This window comes from Tachypleus tridentatus, chromosome 12, assembly GCF_004210375.1.
Source record: "Tachypleus tridentatus isolate NWPU-2018 chromosome 12, ASM421037v1, whole genome shotgun sequence".
NCBI lineage: Eukaryota > Metazoa > Arthropoda > Merostomata > Xiphosura > Limulidae > Tachypleus > Tachypleus tridentatus.
The window spans coordinates 126,035,737-126,056,675 of NC_134836.1; positions in this window are offsets into that span (position 1 = coordinate 126,035,737).

Consider the following 20,939-nt stretch of genomic DNA (forward strand, 5'->3'; position numbering starts at 1 on the left):
GTTCTCTTGATCTCCATACAAGTGTAATATCATAGTGTTCTCTTGATCTCCATACAAGTGTAATAACATAGTGTTCTCTTGATCTCCATACAAGTGTAATATCATAGTGTTCTCTTGATCTCCATACAAGTGTAATAACATAGTGTTCTCTTGATCTCCATACAAGTGTAATAACATAGTGTTCTCTTGATCTCCATACAAGTGTAATATCATAGTGTTCTCTTGATCCCCATACAAGTGTAATAACATAGTGTTCTCTTGATCTCCCATACAAGTGTAATATCATAGTGTTCTCTTGATCTCCATACAAGTGTAATAACATAGTGTTCTCTTGATCTCCATACAAGTGTAATAACATAGTGTTCTCTTGATCCCCATACAAGTGTAATAACATAGTGTTCTCTTGATACAAGTGTAATAACATAGTGTTCTCTTGATCTCCATACAAGTGTAATAACATAGTGTTCTCTTGATCCCCATACAAGTGTAATAACATAGTGTTCTCTTGATCTCCATACAAGTGTAATAACATAGTGTTCTCTTGATCTCCATACAAGTGTAATAACATAGTGTTCTCTTGATCTCCATACAAGTGTAATAACATAGTGTTCTCTTGATCTCCATACAAGTGTAATAACATAGTGTTCTCTTGATCTCCATACAAGTGTAATAACATAGTGTTCTCTTGATCTCCATACAAGTGTAATAACATAGTGTTCTCTTGATCTCCATACAAGTGTAATAACATAGTGTTCTCTTGATCTCCATACAAGTGTAATAACATAGTGTTCTCTTGATCTCCATACAAGTGTAATATCATAGTGTTCTCTTGATCCCCATACAAGTGTAATAACATAGTGTTCTCTTGATCTCCATACAAGTGTAATAACATAGTGTTCTCTTGATCTCCATACAAGTGTAATAACATAGTGTTCTCTTGATCTCCATACAAGTGTAATAACATAGTGTTCTCTTGATCTCCATACAAGTGTAATAACATAGTGTTCTCTTGATCCCCATACAAGTGTAATAACATAGTGTTCTCTTGATCTCCATACAAGTGTAATAACATAGTGTTCTCTTGATCTCCATACAAGTGTAATAACATAGTGTTCTCTTGATCTCCATACAAGTGTAATAACATAGTGTTCTCTTGATCTCCATACAAGTGTAATAACATAGTGTTCTCTTGATCTCCATACAAGTGTAATAACATAGTGTTCTCTTGATCTCCCATACAAGTGTAATATAGTGTTCATAGTGTTCTCTTGATCTCCCCCATACAAGTGTAATAACATAGTGTTCTCTTGATCCCCATACAAGTGTAATAACATAGTGTTCTCTTGATCCCCATACAAGTGTAATAATCATACAAGTGTAATAACATAGTGTTCTCTTGATCCCATACAAGTGTAATAACATAGTGTTCTCTTGATCCCCATACAAGTGTAATAACATAGTGTTCTCTTGATCTCCATACAAGTGTAATAACATAGTGTTCTCTTGATCTCCATACAAGTGTAATAACATAGTGTTCTCTTGATCTCCATACAAGTGTAATAACATAGTGTTCTCTTGATCTCCATACAAGTGTAATAACATAGTGTTCTCTTGATCCCATACAAGTGTAATAACATAGTGTTCTCTTGATCCCCATACAAGTGTAATAACATAGTGTTCTCTTGATCTCCATACAAGTGTAATATCATAGTGTTCTCTTGATCTCCATACAAGTGTAATAACATAGTGTTCTCTTGATCTCCATACAAGTGTAATAACATAGTGTTCTCTTGATCTCCATACAAGTGTAATAACATAGTGTTCTCTTGATCTCCATACAAGTGTAATAACATAGTGTTCTCTTGATCTCCATACAAGTGTAATAACATAGTGTTCTCTTGATCTCCATACAAGTGTAATAACATAGTGTTCTCTTGATCCCCATACAAGTGTAATAACATAGTGTTCTCTTGATCTCCATACAAGTGTAATAACATAGTGTTCTCTTGATCTCCATACAAGTGTAATATCATAGTGTTCTCTTGATCTCCATACAAGTGTAATAACATAGTGTTCTCTTGATCTCCATACAAGTGTAATAACATAGTGTTCTCTTGATCTCCATACAAGTGTAATAACATAGTGTTCTCTTGATCTCCATACAAGTGTAATAACATAGTGTTCTCTTGATCTCCATACAAGTGTAATAACATAGTGTTCTCTTGATCTCCATACAAGTGTAATAACATAGTGTTCTCTTGATCTCCATACAAGTGTAATAACATAGTGTTCTCTTGATCTCCATACAAGTGTAATAACATAGTGTTCTCTTGATCTCCATACAAGTGTAATAACATAGTGTTCTCTTGATCTCCATACAAGTGTAATAACAGTGTTCTCTTGATCTCCATACAAGTGTAATAACATAGTGTTCTCTTGATCTCCATACAAGTGTAATAACATAGTGTTCTCTTGATCCCCATACAAGTGTAATAACATAGTGTTCTCTTGATCTCCATACAAGTGTAATAACATAGTGTTCTCTTGATCTCCATACAAGTGTAATAACATAGTGTTCTCTTGATCTCCATACAAGTGTAATATCATAGTGTTCTCTTGATCTCCATACAAGTGTAATAACATAGTGTTCTCTTGATCTCCATACAAGTGTAATAACATAGTGTTCTCTTGATCCCCATACAAGTGTAATATCATAGTGTTCTCTTGATCTCCATACAAGTGTAATAACATAGTGTTCTCTTGATCTCCATACAAGTGTAATAACATAGTGTTCTCTTGATCCCATACAAGTGTAATAACATAGTGTTCTCTTGATCCCCATACAAGTGTAATAACATAGTGTTCTCTTGATCCCCATACAAGTGTAATAACATAGTGTTCTCTTGATCTCCATACAAGTGTAATAACATAGTGTTCTCTTGATCCCCATACAAGTGTAATAACATAGTGTTCTCTTGATCTCCATACAAGTGTAATAACATAGTGTTCTCTTGATCTCCATACAAGTGTAATAACATAGTGTTCTCTTGATCTCCATACAAGTGTAATAACATAGTGTTCTCTTGATCTCCATACAAGTGTAATAACATAGTGTTCTCTTGATCTCCATACAAGTGTAATAACATAGTGTTCTCTTGATCCCCACAAGTGTAATAACAAGTGTATCTCCATAATAACATAGTGTTCTCTTGATCTCCATACAAGTGTAATAACATAGTGTTCTCTTGATCTCCATACAAGTGTAATAACATAGTGTTCTCTTGATCCCCATACAAGTGTAATATCATAGTGTTCTCTTGATCTCCATACAAGTGTAATAACATAGTGTTCTCTTGATCTCCATACAAGTGTAATAACATAGTGTTCTCTTGATCTCCATACAAGTGTAATATCATAGTGTTCTCTTGATCTCCATACAAGTGTAATAACATAGTGTTCTCTTGATCTCCATACAAGTGTAATAACATAGTGTTCTCTTGATCCCCATACAAGTGTAATATCATAGTGTTCTCTTGATCTCCATACAAGTGTAATAACATAGTGTTCTCTTGATCTCCATACAAGTGTAATAACATAGTGTTCTCTTGATCTCCATACAAGTGTAATAACATAGTGTTCTCTTGATCTCCATACAAGTGTAATAACATAGTGTTCTCTTGATCTCCATACAAGTGTAATATCATAGTGTTCTCTTGATCCCCATACAAGTGTAATAACATAGTGTTCTCTTGATCTCCATACAAGTGTAATAACATAGTGTTCTCTTGATCCCATACAAGTGTAATAACATAGTGTTCTCTTGATCCCCATACAAGTGTAATAACATAGTGTTCTCTTGATCTCCATACAAGTGTAATAACATAGTGTTCTCTTGATCCCCATACAAGTGTAATAACATAGTGTTCTCTTGATCTCCATACAAGTGTAATAACATAGTGTTCTCTTGATCTCCATACAAGTGTAATAACATAGTGTTCTCTTGATCTCCATACAAGTGTAATAACATAGTGTTCTCTTGATCTCCATACAAGTGTAATATCATAGTGTTCTCTTGATCTCCATACAAGTGTAATATCATAGTGTTCTCTTGATCTCCATACAAGTGTAATAACATAGTGTTCTCTTGATCTCCATACAAGTGTTATCAAAGTGTTCTCTTGATCCCCATACAAGTGTAATAACATAGTGTTCTCTTGATCCCCATACAAGTGTAATATCATAGTGTTCTCTTGATCTCCATACAAGTGTAATAACATAGTGTTCTCTTGATCTCCATACAAGTGTAATAACATAGTGTTCTCTTGATCTCCATACAAGTGTAATAACATAGTGTTCTCTTGATCTCCATACAAGTGTAATAACATAGTGTTCTCTTGATCTCCATACAAGTGTAATAACATAGTGTTCTCTTGATCTCCATACAAGTGTAATAACATAGTGTTCTCTTGATCCCCATACAAGTGTAATAACAGTGTTCTCTTGATCTCCATACAAGTGTAATATCATAGTGTTCTCTTGATCTCCATACAAGTGTAATAACATAGTGTTCTCTTGATCTCCATACAAGTGTAATAACAAAGTGTTCTCTTGATCCCCTACAAGTGTAATATCATAGTGTTCTCTTGATCTCCATACAAGTGTAATAACATAGTGTTCTCTTGATCTCCATACAAGTGTAATAACATAGTGTTCTCTTGATCTCCATACAAGTGTAATATAATAGTGTTCTCTTGATCTCCATACAAGTGTAATATCATAGTGTTCTCTTGATCTCCATACAAGTGTAATAACATAGTGTTCTCTTGATCCCCATACAAGTGTAATAACATAGTGTTCTCTTGATCTCCATACAAGTGTAATAACATAGTGTTCTCTTGATCTCCATACAAGTGTAATAACATAGTGTTCTCTTGATCCCCATACAAGTGTAATAACATAGTGTTCTCTTGATCTCCATACAAGTGTAATAACATAGTGTTCTCTTGATCCCCATACAAGTGTAATAACATAGTGTTCTCTTGATCTCCATACAAGTGTAATAACATAGTGTTCTCTTGATCCCCCTACAAGTGTAATATCATAGTGTTCTCTTGATCTCCATACAAGTGTAATAACATAGTGTTCTCTTGATCTCCATACAAGTGTAATAACATAGTGTTCTCTTGATCTCCATACAAGTGTAATAACATAGTGTTCTCTTGATCTCCATACAAGTGTAATAACATAGTGTTCTCTTGATCTCCATACAAGTGTAATATCATAGTGTTCTCTTGATCTCCATACAAGTGTAATAACATAGTGTTCTCTTGATCTCCATACAAGTGTAATATCATAGTGTTCTCTTGATCTCCATACAAGTGTAATAACATAGTGTTCTCTTGATCTCCATACAAGTGTAATAACATAGTGTTCTCTTGATCTCCATACAAGTGTAATAACATAGTGTTCTCTTGATCTCCATACAAGTGTAATAACATAGTGTTCTCTTGATCTCCATACAAGTGTAATAACATAGTGTTCTCTTGATCTCCATACAAGTGTAATAACATAGTGTTCTCTTGATCTCCATACAAGTGTAATAACATAGTGTTCTCTTGATCCCATACAAGTGTAATATAGTGTTCTCTTGATCCCCATACAAGTGTAATAACATAGTGTTCTCTTGATCTCCATACAAGTGTAATAACATAGTGTTCTCTTGATCTCCCATACAAGTGTAATAATCATAGTGTTAACTTGATCTCTTGATCATACAAGTGTAATAACATAGTGTTCTCTTGATCTCCATACAAGTGTAATATCATAGTGTTCTCTTGATCTCCATACAAGTGTAATAACATAGTGTTCTCTTGATCTCCATACAAGTGTAATAACATAGTGTTCTCTTGATCTCCATACAAGTGTAATAACATAGTGTTCTCTTGATCCCCATACAAGTGTAATATCATAGTGTTCTCTTGATCTCCATACAAGTGTAATAACATAGTGTTCTCTTGATCTCCATACAAGTGTAATAACATAGTGTTCTCTTGATCTCCATACAAGTGTAAAATCATAGTGTTCTCTTGATCTCCATACAAGTGTAATAACATAGTGTTCTCTTGATCTCCATACAAGTGTAATATCATAGTGTTCTCTTGATCCCCATACAAGTGTAATAACATAGTGTTCTCTTGATCTCCATACAAGTGTAATAACATAGTGTTCTCTTGATCTCCATACAAGTGTAATAACATAGTGTTCTCTTGATCTCCATACAAGTGTAATAACATAGTGTTCTCTTGATCCCCATACAAGTGTAATAACATAGTGTTCTCTTGATCCCCATACAAGTGTAATAACATAGTGTTCTCTTGATCTCCATACAAGTGTAATAACATAGTGTTCTCTTGATCCCCATACAAGTGTAATAACATAGTGTTCTCTTGATCCCCATACAAGTGTAATAACATAGTGTTCTCTTGATCCCATACAAGTGTAATAACAGTGTTCTCTTGATCTCCATACAAGTGTAATAACATAGTGTTCTCTTGATCTCCATACAAGTGTAATAACATAGTGTTCTCTTGATCTCCATACAAGTGTAATAACATAGTGTTCTCTTGATCTCCATACAAGTGTAATAACATAGTGTTCTCTTGATCTCCATACAAGTGTAATAACATAGTGTTCTCTTGATCTCCATACAAGTGTAATATCATAGTGTTCTCTTGATCCCCATACAAGTGTAATAACAGTGTTCTCTTGATCTCCATACAAGTGTAATAACATAGTGTTCTCTTGATCTCCATACAAGTGTAATAACATAGTGTTCTCTTGATCTCCATACAAGTGTAATAACATAGTGTTCTCTTGATCTCCATACAAGTGTAATATCATAGTGTTCTCTTGATCTCCATACAAGTGTAATAACATAGTGTTCTCTTGATCTCCATACAAGTGTAATAACATAGTGTTCTCTTGATCTCCATACAAGTGTAATACAAGTGTAATATCATAGTGTTCTCTTGATCTCCATACAAGTGTAATAACATAGTGTTCTCTTGATCCCATACAAGTGTAATAACATAGTGTTCTCTTGATCTCCATACAAGTGTAATAACATAGTAATATACATAGTGTTCTCTTGATCCCCATACAAGTGTAATAACATAGTGTTCTCTTGATCTCCATACAAGTGTAATAACATAGTGTTCTCTTGATCTCCATACAAGTGTAATAACATAGTGTTCTCTTGATCTCCATACAAGTGTAATATCATAGTGTTCTCTTGATCTCCATACAAGTGTAATAACATAGTGTTCTCTTGATCTCCATACAAGTGTAATAACATAGTGTTCTCTTGATCTCCATACAAGTACTCTTGATCTCCATAGTGTAATATCATAGTGTTCTCTTGATCTCCATACAAGTGTAATAACATAGTGTTCTCTTGATCTCCATACAAGTGTAATAACATAGTGTTCTCTTGATCCCCATACAAGTGTAATAACAGTGTTCTCTTGATCTCCATACAAGTGTAATATCATAGTGTTCTCTTGATCTCCATACAAGTGTAATAACATAGTGTTCTCTTGATCTCCATACAAGTGTAATAACATAGTGTTCTCTTGATCCCCATACAAGTGTAATAACATAGTGTTCTCTTGATCTCCATACAAGTGTAATAACATAGTGTTCTCTTGATCTCCATACAAGTGTAATAACATAGTGTTCTCTTGATCCCCATACAAGTGTAATAACATAGTGTTCTCTTGATCTCCATACAAGTGTAATAACATAGTGTTCTCTTGATCTCCATACAAGTGTAATAACATAGTGTTCTCTTGATCCCCATACAAGTGTAATAACATAGTGTTCTCTTGATCTCCATACAAGTGTAATAACATAGTGTTCTCTTGATCTCCATACAAGTGTAATAACATAGTGTTCTCTTGATCCCCATACAAGTGTAATAACATAGTGTTCTCTTGATCTCCATACAAGTGTAATAACATAGTGTTCTCTTGATCTCCATACAAGTGTAATAACATAGTGTTCTCTTGATCTCCATACAAGTGTAATAACATAGTGTTCTCTTGATCTCCATACAAGTGTAATAACATAGTGTTCTCTTGATCCCCATACAAGTGTAATATCATAGTGTTCTCTTGATCTCCATACAAGTGTAATAACAGTGTTCTCTTGATCTCCATACAAGTGTAATATCATAGTGTTCTCTTGATCCCCATACAAGTGTAATAACATAGTGTTCTCTTGATCCCCATACAAGTGTAATAACATAGTGTTCTCTTGATCTCCATACAAGTGTAATAACATAGTGTTCTCTTGATCTCCATACAAGTGTAATAACATAGTGTTCTCTTGATCTCCATACAAGTGTAATAACATAGTGTTCTCTTGATCTCCATACAAGTGTAATAACATAGTGTTCTCTTGATCTCCATACAAGTGTAATAACATAGTGTTCTCTTGATCTCCATACAAGTGTAATAACATAGTGTTCTCTTGATCTCCATACAAGTGTAATAACATAGTGTTCTCTTGATCTCCATACAAGTGTAATAACATAGTGTTCTCTTGATCTCCATACAAGTGTAATAACATAGTGTTCTCTTGATCTCCATACAAGTGTAATAACATAGTGTTCTCTTGATCTCCATACAAGTGTAATACCATAGTGTTCTCTTGATCCCCATACAAGTGTAATATCATAGTGTTCTCTTGATCTCCATACAAGTGTAATAACATAGTGTTCTCTTGATCTCCATACAAGTGTAATAACATAGTGTTCTCTTGATCCCCATACAAGTGTAATAACATAGTGTTCTCTTGATCTCCATACAAGTGTAATAACATAGTGTTCTCTTGATCTCCATACAAGTGTAATAACATAGTGTTCTCTTGATCCCCATACAAGTGTAATAACATAGTGTTCTCTTGATCCCCATACAAGTGTAATAACATAGTGTTCTCTTGATCTCCATACAAGTGTAATAACATAGTGTTCTCTTGATCTCCATACAAGTGTAATAACATAGTGTTCTCTTGATCTCCATACAAGTGTAATAACATAGTGTTCTCTTGATCTCCATACAAGTGTAATAACATAGTGTTCTCTTGATCTCCATACAAGTGTAATAACATAGTGTTCTCTTGATCTCCATACAAGTGTAATATCATAGTGTTCTCTTGATCTCCATACAAGTGTAATATCATAGTGTTCTCTTGATCCCCATACAAGTGTAATATCATAGTGTTCTCTTGATCTCCATACAAGTGTAATAACATAGTGTTCTCTTGATCCCCATACAAGTGTAATAACATAGTGTTCTCTTGATCCCCATACAAGTGTAATAACATAGTGTTCTCTTGATCCCCATACAAGTGTAATATCATAGTGTTCTCTTGATCCCCATACCATAGTGTTCTCTTGATACAAGTGTAATAACATAGTGTTCTCTTGATCCCCATACAAGTGTAATAACATAGTGTTCTCTTGATCCCCATACAAGTGTAATAACATAGTGTTCTCTTGATCTCCATACAAGTGTAATATCATAGTGTTCTCTTGATCTCCATACAAGTGTAATAACATAGTGTTCTCTTGATCTCCATACAAGTGTAATAACATAGTGTTCTCTTGATCTCCATACAAGTGTAATAACATAGTGTTCTCTTGATCTCCATACAAGTGTAATAACATAGTGTTCTCTTGATCTCCATACAAGTGTAATAACATAGTGTTCTCTTGATCCCCATACAAGTGTAATAACAGTGTTCTCTTGATCTCCATACAAGTGTAATATCATAGTGTTCATCTCCAGTGTTCTCTTGATCCCATACAAGTGTAATAACAAGTGTTCTCTTGATCTCCATACAAGTGTAATAACATAGTGTTCTCTTCTCCATACAAGTGATCTCCATACAAGTGTAATAACATAGTGTTCTCTTGATCTCCATACAAGTGTAATAACATAGTGTTCTCTTGATCTCCATACAAGTGTAATAACATAGTGTTCTCTTGATCTCCATACAAGTGTAATAACATAGTGTTCTCTTGATCCCCATACAAGTGTAATAACAGTGTTCTCTTGATCTCCATACAAGTGTAATATCATAGTGTTCTCTTGATCTCCATACAAGTGTAATAACATAGTGTTCTCTTGATCTCCATACAAGTGTAATAACATAGTGTTCTCTTGATCTCCATACAAGTGTAATAACATAGTGTTCTCTTGATCCCCATACAAGTGTAATAACATAGTGTTCTCTTGATCTCCATACAAGTGTAATAACATAGTGTTCTCTTGATCCCCATACAAGTGTAATAACATAGTGTTCTCTTGATCTCCATACAAGTGTAATAACATAGTGTTCTCTTGATCTCCATACAAGTGTAATAACATAGTGTTCTCTTGATCTCCATACAAGTGTAATAACATAGTGTTCTCTTGATCTCCATACAAGTGTAATAACATAGTGTTCTCTTGATCTCCATACAAGTGTAATAACATAGTGTTCTCTTGATCTCCATACAAGTGTAATAACATAGTGTTCTCTTGATCTCCATACAAGTGTAATAACATAGTGTTCTCTTGATCTCCATACAAGTGTAATAACATAGTGTTCTCTTGATCTCCATACAAGTGTAATATCATAGTGTTCTCTTGATCCCCATACAAGTGTAATAACATAGTGTTCTCTTGATCTCCATACAAGTGTAATAACATAGTGTTCTCTTGATCCCCATACAAGTGTAATAACATAGTGTTCTCTTGATCCCCATACAAGTGTAATAACATAGTGTTCTCTTGATCTCCATACAAGTGTAATAACATAGTGTTCTCTTGATCTACCATACAAGTGTAATAACGTGTAATAACTAGTGTTCTCTTGATCCCCATACAAGTGTAATATCATAGTGTTCTCTTGATCCCATACAAGTGTAATAACATAGTGTTCTCTTGATCCCCATACAAGTGTAATAACATAGTGTTCTCTTGATCCCCATACAAGTGTAATAACAGTGTTCTCTTGATCTCCATACAAGTGTAATATCATAGTGTTCTCTTGATCTCCATACAAGTGTAATAACATAGTGTTCTCTTGATCTCCATACAAGTGTAATAACATAGTGTTCTCTTGATCTCCATACAAGTGTAATAACATAGTGTTCTCTTGATCTCCATACAAGTGTAATAACATAGTGTTCTCTTGATCTCCATACAAGTGTAATAACATAGTGTTCTCTTGATCCCCATACAAGTGTAATAACATAGTGTTCTCTTGATCTCCATACAAGTGTAATATCATAGTGTTCTCTTGATCCCCATACAAGTGTAATAACATAGTGTTCTCTTGATCTCCATACAAGTGTAATAACATAGTGTTCTCTTGATCTCCATACAAGTGTAATATCATAGTGTTCTCTTGATCTCCATACAAGTGTAATAACATAGTGTTCTCTTGATCTCCATACAAGTGTAATAACATAGTGTTCTCTTGATCTCCATACAAGTGTAATAACATAGTGTTCTCTTGATCTCCATACAAGTGTAATAACATAGTGTTCTCTTGATCTCCATACAAGTGTAATAACATAGTGTTCTCTTGATCCCCATACAAGTGTAATAACATAGTGTTCTCTTGATCCCCATACAAGTGTAATATCATAGTGTTCTCTTGATCCCCCTACAAGTGTAATAACATAGTGTTCTCTTGATCTCCATACAAGTGTAATATCATAGTGTTCTCTTGATCCCCATACAAGTGTAATAACATAGTGTTCTCTTGATCCCCATACAAGTGTAATAACATAGTGTTCTCTTGATCTCCATACAAGTGTAATAACATAGTGTTCTCTTGATCTCCATACAAGTGTAATAACATAGTGTTCTCTTGATCCCCATACAAGTGTAATAACATAGTGTAATAACATAGTGTTCTCTTGATCTCCATACAAGTGTAATAACATAGTGTTCTCTTGATCTCCATACAAGTGTAATAACATAGTGTTCTCTTGATCTCCATACAAGTGTAATAACATAGTGTTCTCTTGATCCCCATACAAGTGTAATAACAGTGTTCTCTTGATCTCCATACAAGTGTAATATCATAGTGTTCTCTTGATCTCCATACAAGTGTAATAACATAGTGTTCTCTTGATCTCCATACAAGTGTAATAACATAGTGTTCTCTTGATCTCCATACAAGTGTAATAACATAGTGTTCTCTTGATCTCCATACAAGTGTAATAACATAGTGTTCTCTTGATCTCCATACAAGTGTAATAACATAGTGTTCTCTTGATCCCCATACAAGTGTAATAACATAGTGTTCTCTTGATCTCCATACAAGTGTAATAACATAGTGTTCTCTTGATCTCCATACAAGTGTAATAACATAGTGTTCTCTTGATCTCCATACAAGTGTAATAACATAGTGTTCTCTTGATCTCCATACAAGTGTAATAACATAGTGTTCTCTTGATCTCCATACAAGTGTAATAACATAGTGTTCTCTTGATCCCCATACAAGTGTAATAACATAGTGTTCTCTTGATCTCCATACAAGTGTAATAACATAGTGTTCTCTTGATCCCCATACAAGTGTAATAACATAGTGTTCTCTTGATCTCCATACAAGTGTAATAACATAGTGTTCTCTTGATCCCCATACAAGTGTAATAACATAGTGTTCTCTTGATCTCCATACAAGTGTAATAACATAGTGTTCTCTTGATCTCCATACAAGTGTAATAACATAGTGTTCTCTTGATCTCCATACAAGTGTAATAACATAGTGTTCTCTTGATCCCCATACAAGTGTAATAACATAGTGTTCTCTTGATCTCCATACAAGTGTAATATGTTCATAGTGTTCTCTTTGATCTCCATACAAGTGTAATAACATAGTGTTCTCTTGATCTCCATACAAGTGTAATAACATAGTGTTCTCTTGATCTCCATACAAGTGTAATAACATAGTGTTCTCTTGATCTCCATACAAGTGTAATAACATAGTGTTCTCTTGATCTCCATACAAGTGTAATAACATAGTGTTCTCTTGATCCCCATACAAGTGTAATAACATAGTGTTCTCTTGATCTCCATACAAGTGTAATAACATAGTGTTCTCTTGATCTCCATACAAGTGTAATAACATAGTGTTCTCTTGATCTCCATACAAGTGTAATACCATAGTGTTCTCTTGATCCCCCTACAAGTGTAATATCATAGTGTTCTCTTGATCTCCATACAAGTGTAATAACATAGTGTTCTCTTGATCTCCATACAAGTGTAATAACATAGTGTTCTCTTGATCCCCATACAAGTGTAATAACAGTGTTCTCTTGATCTCCATACAAGTGTAATATCATAGTGTTCTCTTGATCTCCATACAAGTGTAATAACATAGTGTTCTCTTGATCTCCATACAAGTGTAATAACATAGTGTTCTCTTGATCCCCATACAAGTGTAATAACATAGTGTTCTCTTGATCTCCATACAAGTGTAATAACATAGTGTTCTCTTGATCCCCATACAAGTGTAATAACATAGTGTTCTCTTGATCTCCATACAAGTGTAATAACATAGTGTTCTCTTGATCTCCATACAAGTGTAATAACATAGTGTTCTCTTGATCTCCATACAAGTGTAATAACATAGTGTTCTCTTGATCTCCATACAAGTGTAATACCAAAGTGTTCTCTTGATCTCCATACAAGTGTAATATCATAGTGTTCTCTTGATCTCACCAAAAGGTTTAATATCATAGTGTTCTCTTGATCTCCATACAAGTGTAATAACATAGTGTTCTCTTGATCCCCATACAAGTGTAATAACATAGTGTTCTCTTGATCCCCATACAAGTGTAATAACATAGTGTTCTCTTGATCCCCATACAAGTGTAATATCATAGTGTTCTCTTGATCTCCATACATAGTGTTCTCTTGATCCCCATACAAGTGTAATAACATAGTGTTCTCTTGATCCCCATACAAGTGTAATAACATAGTGTTCTCTTGATCCCCATACAAGTGTAATAACAGTGTTCTCTTGATCTCCATACAAGTGTAATATCATAGTGTTCTCTTGATCTCCATACAAGTGTAATAACATAGTGTTCTCTTGATCTCCATACAAGTGTAATAACATAGTGTTCTCTTGATCTCCATACAAGTGTAATAACATAGTGTTCTCTTGATCTCCATACAAGTGTAATAACATAGTGTTCTCTTGATCTCCATACAAGTGTAATAACATAGTGTTCTCTTGATCCCCATACAAGTGTAATAACAGTGTTCTCTTGATCTCCATACAAGTGTAATAACATAGTGTTCTCTTGATCCCATACAAGTGTAATAACATAGTGTTCTCTTGATCTCCATACAAGTGTAATAACATAGTGTTCTCTTGATCCCCATACAAGTGTAATAACATAGTGTTCTCTTGATCTCCATACAAGTGTAATAACATAGTGTTCTCTTGATCTCCATACAAGTGTAATAACATAGTGTTCTCTTGATCTCCATACAAGTGTAATAACATAGTGTTCTCTTGATCCCCATACAAGTGTAATAACATAGTGTTCTCTTGATCTCCATACAAGTGTAATAACATAGTGTTCTCTTGATCTCCATACAAGTGTAATAACATAGTGTTCTCTTGATCTCCATACAAGTGTAATAACATAGTGTTCTCTTGATCTCCATACAAGTGTAATAACATAGTGTTCTCTTGATCTCCATACAAGTGTAATAACATAGTGTTCTCTTGATCCCCATACAAGTGTAATAACATAGTGTTCTCTTGATCTCCATACAAGTGTAATAACATAGTGTTCTCTTGATCCCCATACAAGTGTAATAACATAGTGTTCTCTTGATCTCCATACAAGTGTAATAACATAGTGTTCTCTTGATCTCCATACAAGTGTAATATCATAGTGTTCTCTTGATCTCCATACAAGTGTAATAACATAGTGTTCTCTTGATCTCCATACAAGTGTAATAACATAGTGTTCTCTTGATCTCCATACAAGTGTAATAACATAGTGTTCTCTTGATCTCCATACAAGTGTAATAACATAGTGTTCTCTTGATCTCCATACAAGTGTAATAACATAGTGTAATAATAACATAGTGTTCTCTTGATCTCCATACAAGTGTAATATCATAGTGTTCTCTTGATCTCCATACAAGTGTAATATCATAGTGTTCTCTTGATCCCACAGTGTTCTCTTGATCTCCATACAAGTGTAATAACATAGTGTTCTCTTGATCTCCATACAAGTGTAATATCATAGTGTTCTCTTGATCCCCATACAAGTGTAATAACATAGTGTTCTCTTGATCTCCATACAAGTGTAATAACATAGTGTTCTCTTGATCTCCATACAAGTGTAATAACATAGTGTTCTCTTGATCCCCATACAAGTGTAATATCATAGTGTTCTCTTGATCTCCATACAAGTGTAATAACATAGTGTTCTCTTGATCCCCATACAAGTGTAATAACATAGTGTTCTCTTGATCCCCATACAAGTGTAATAACAGTGTTCTCTTGATCTCCATACAAGTGTAATATCATAGTGTTCTCTTGATCTCCATACAAGTGTAATAACATAGTGTTCTCTTGATCTCCATACAAGTGTAATAACATAGTGTTCTCTTGATCTCCATACAAGTGTAATAACATAGTTCTCTTCTCTTGATCTCCCCATACAAGTGTAATAACATAGTGTTCTCTTGATCTCCATACAAGTGTAATAACATAGTGTTCTCTTGATCCCCATACAAGTGTAATAACATAGTGTTCTCTTGATCTCCATACAAGTGTAATAACATAGTGTTCTCTTGATCCCCATACAAGTGTAATATCATAGTGTTCTCTTGATCTCCATACAAGTGTAATAACATAGTGTTCTCTTGATCTCCATACAAGTGTAATAACATAGTGTTCTCTTGATCTCCATACAAGTGTAATAACATAGTGTTCTCTTGATCCCCATACAAGTGTAATAACATAGTGTTCTCTTGATCTCCATACAAGTGTAATATCATAGTGTTCTCTTGATCTCCATACAAGTGTAATAACATAGTGTTCTCTTGATCTCCATACAAGTGTAATAACATAGTGTTCTCTTGATCCCCATACAAGTGTAATAACATAGTGTTCTCTTGATCTCCATACAAGTGTAATAACATAGTGTTCTCTTGATCCCCATACAAGTGTAATAACATAGTGTTCTCTTGATCTCCATACAAGTGTAATAACATAGTGTTCTCTTGATCTCCATACAAGTGTAATAACATAGTGTTCTCTTGATCCCCATACAAGTGTAATAACATAGTGTTCTCTTGATCTCCATACAAGTGTAATATCATAGTGTTCTCTTGATCTCCATACAAGTGTAATAACATAGTGTTCTCTTGATCTCCATACAAGTGTAATAACATAGTGTTCTCTTGATCTCCATACAAGTGTAATAACATAGTGTTCTCTTGATCTCCATACAAGTGTAATAACATAGTGTTCTCTTGATCTCCATACAAGTGTAATATCATAGTGTTCTCTTGATCCCCATACAAGTGTAATAACATAGTGTTCTCTTGATCCCCATACAAGTGTAATATCATAGTGTTCTCTTGATCTCCATACAAGTGTAATAACATAGTGTTCTCTTGATCCCCATACAAGTGTAATAACATAGTGTTCTCTTGATCTCCATACAAGTGTAATAACATAGTGTTCTCTTGATCCCCATACAAGTGTAATAACATAGTGTTCTCTTGATCTCCATACAAGTGTAATATCATAGTGTTCTCTTGATCCCCATACAAGTGTAATAACATAGTGTTCTCTTGATCCCTTACAAGTGTAATAACATAGTGTTCTCTTGATCTCCATACAAGTGTAATAACATAGTGTTCTCTTGATCCCCATACAAGTGTAATATCATAGTGTTCTCTTGATCCCATACAAGTGTAATAACATAGTGTTCTCTTGATCCCCATACAAGTGTAATAACATAGTGTTCTCTTGATCCCCATACAAGTGTAATAACAGTGTTCTCTTGATCTCCATACAAGTGTAATATCATAGTGTTCTCTTGATCTCCATACAAGTGTAATAACATAGTGTTCTCTTGATCCCCATACAAGTGTAATAACATAGTGTTCTCTTGATCCCCATACAAGTGTAATATCATAGTGTTCTCTTGATCTCCATACAAGTGTAATAACATAGTGTTCTCTTGATCTCCATACAAGTGTAATAACATAGTGTTCTCTTGATCTCCATACAAGTGTAATAACATAGTGTTCTCTTGATCTCCATACAAGTGTAATAACATAGTGTTCTCTTGATCTCCATACAAGTGTAATAACATAGTGTTCTCTTGATCCCCATACAAGTGTAATAACATAGTGTTCTCTTGATCCCCATACAAGTGTAATAACATAGTGTTCTCTTGATCCCCATACAAGTGTAATATCATAGTGTTCTCTTGATCTCCATACAAGTGTAATATCATAGTGTTCTCTTGATCTCCATACAAGTGTAATAACATAGTGTTCTCTTGATCTCCATACAAGTGTAATAACATAGTGTTCTCTTGATCCCCATACAAGTGTAATAACATAGTGTTCTCTTGATCCCCATACAAGTGTAATAACATAGTGTTCTCTTGATCCCCATACAAGTGTAATAACATAGTGTTCTCTTGATCCCCATACAAGTGTAATAACATAGTGTTCTCTTGATCCCCATACAAGTGTAATAACATAGTGTTCTCTTGATCTCCATACAAGTGTAATAACATAGTGTTCTCTTGATCTCCATACAAGTGTAATATCATAGTGTTCTCTTGATCTCCATACAAGTGTAATAATATAGTGTTCTCTTGATCCCCATACAAGTGTAATATCATAGTGTTCTCTTGATCTCCATACAAGTGTAATATCATAGTGTTCTCTTGATCCCCATACAAGTGTAATAACATAGTGTTCTCTTGATCTCCATACAAGTGTAATATCATAGTGTTCTCTTGATCCCCATACAAGTGTAATAACATAGTGTTCTCTTGATCCCCATACAAGTGTAATAACATAGTGTTCTCTTGATCTCCATACAAGTGTAATAACATAGTGTTCTCTTGATCCCCCTACAAGTGTAATATGATCGTATTCTCTTTATTCCCTTACAAGTGTAATACCATAGTGTTCTCTTGATCTCCATACAAGTGTAATACCAGGACTACAATTTTTTGTGTTCTCTTGATCTTATGTGATTTCCCATAAAATACAAGACTCATGTGCAATAGTTCTTTTAAGTGTGTGTCAGATGTAGGCTGGCTGAGATACGAGATTTTAGTACACAGGTTAAAAAGAAAAGAAGACCTTTTGTCCTTAAAAGAGAAATATTAATTGACACAAACTTTCTAATCAAACATATAGTAAGACATCTTAAAGGGAAAAGTTTAAGCTTTATTTCATAGGTCAAATTTCGTACAAGATGTCACTATCATCAGTACGAAACGTGCATATAAAAAAATTAAAACAACTAGAAAGACGTGTAATGAAAATCCAGTAATTTTGTCCCGAGACATGAAATTCAATAAATCATTAAGGATTATCTGTTTCAGTCTGTTTCGATATCTTATATTTGTATTATTTTCATATAAACACTTTTCATTGGTTACACTGATAACAGACAGAAAAACGTAGTTAATAAATTCATCTTTCCTCGTCCAGTCCACTACTACATCAATGAGAAGCACGACAACTTATAGATTTAAAATTCTGGGTTAGATCCCCGCAACTCACATAACTCAGTATGATGTATGGATTTGTCCTGAAACAAACGAGATATTTCGTCCATGTCCGTGACATCGCTGATCCAAAGAGAGATGTACTCTTGTCTTTAGTCGCACCAGTTTCCATATCGCTTATAAAATTGTCTTTTCTTTTTGTTTTAGTTCACGCTGACATGTATCTCAAATTCTATTAGAGGAAACGATCAGGAAGTGTCTGTTAAAGCAGTACAATAAAAGCTAGCAACTGTTATTTTATCTTATTAATCCTTTTATAACGAAAGTTGCTTTACGTAGTTTCCAAGAAAGGGTAAGACAAATCATGTTCCAAATGGTTAATGGCATTTCTTAGAGAAGATGATGTCTAACAATCACGAACCTCTTAAATTCTCACTCATGTTGTATCTAACAATGATTAACCTCTCGATTTATCACTTGTATTTAACAATTGTTAACCTCTTAAGTTCTCACTCATGTTGTATCTAACAATGATTAACCTCTCTATTTCTCACTTGTATCTAACAATCATTAACCTCTCGATTTCTCACTTGTATTTAACAATTGTTAACCTCTTGACTCCTCACTTATGTTGTATCTAACAATCATTAACCTCTCGATTTCTCACTTGTATTTAACAATTGTTAACCTCTTGACTCCTCACTTATGTTGTATCTAACAATCATTAACCTGACAACTCCTCACTCATGTTGTATTTAACAATTATTAACTTCCTGACTCCTCACTCACACTGTATCTTGTTCCAACAGTCTTCTGAGCAAGGACTTTTGTAGACTTGTATTACTTCATGTCATTCTAGGTCAGCAATACGTGACTCGTACGTTTCTGCTGGCTTGTATGTACATGAAGACAGCTTAAACAATTTGAGTCACGCTATAAATACACAATCAGATCTAACTACATAACTCAAGTAATGGTGCAATATGATATTGTGAGCTGTATAACTCAAGTAATGGTGCAATATGAGCTGTGTTAATCACACCCACACCAAATCAGCTTTCACAGATTGTTCAAACTGACATAAATAATCTAGGCTGCCTTGACTTGGATTTTGTAATATTCGTAGATAATTTCACTCTTCGAAAGTTTGGCTAACTCCCTGCCAGCCAGTCTTTGATGTCAATGTTTAGAAAAACGGAGTTACTATATAGGTGTTTTACAAGAGTTCTATTTGTTTAATGTGAAAGTTGTGCAAAGGTACTCCAGCGCTGTCTACACCACTACTAAACTAGAGATAAGACAAGTACTTAACAACACTCAGCCAACTCTCGGGCTACTCTTAAACAACAAATAGTGGGATTCACTTTCATATTCTACTACCCTCACGACTGAAAGAGCAAACATGTTGAGGAACGGAATACGAACCTGGAACAGTCAGATTAAAAATCGAACACACTGAAAACCAGATTTTTTTTACACAGAAGGAAGTAGAGACTTTGTTTTTCTAATAAAGCAATTTCCAACTGTTTAATATTGTTTTGAATGCAATGTAACATAATTCATGATCTACAAATTGAAATACTTGGCTAGACATTTTATAATGAGAGATTAAAATTATAAACTGACTAGACATAAAGATTTTACAATGAGTGATTAAAACTATAAATTGACTAAACATTACGATTTTACAATGTAATTGAAGATATAAACAAACTAGACATTAAGACTTTCCAATGAGACTGTAAGTATCAATTCATCAGACATCAAGATGTTACAATGAGAGATTGAAATTATAAATACACTATACATTAAGATTTTACAATGAAATTGAAAATATAAATAGACCAGACATGAAAATTTTACAATGAGATTAAAAGTATAATTTAGATTATACAATGAGATTGAAAGTATAAATACACTAGACATTAAGATATTACAATGAGATTGAAAGTATAAATGCACTAGACATTAAGATTTTACAATGAGATTGAAAGTATAAATACACTAGACATTAAGATATTACAACGAGATTGAAAGTATAAATACACTAGACATTAAGATATTACAACGAGATTGAAAGTATAAATGCACTAGACATTAAGATTTTACGATGAGATTGAAAGTATAAATACACTAGACATTA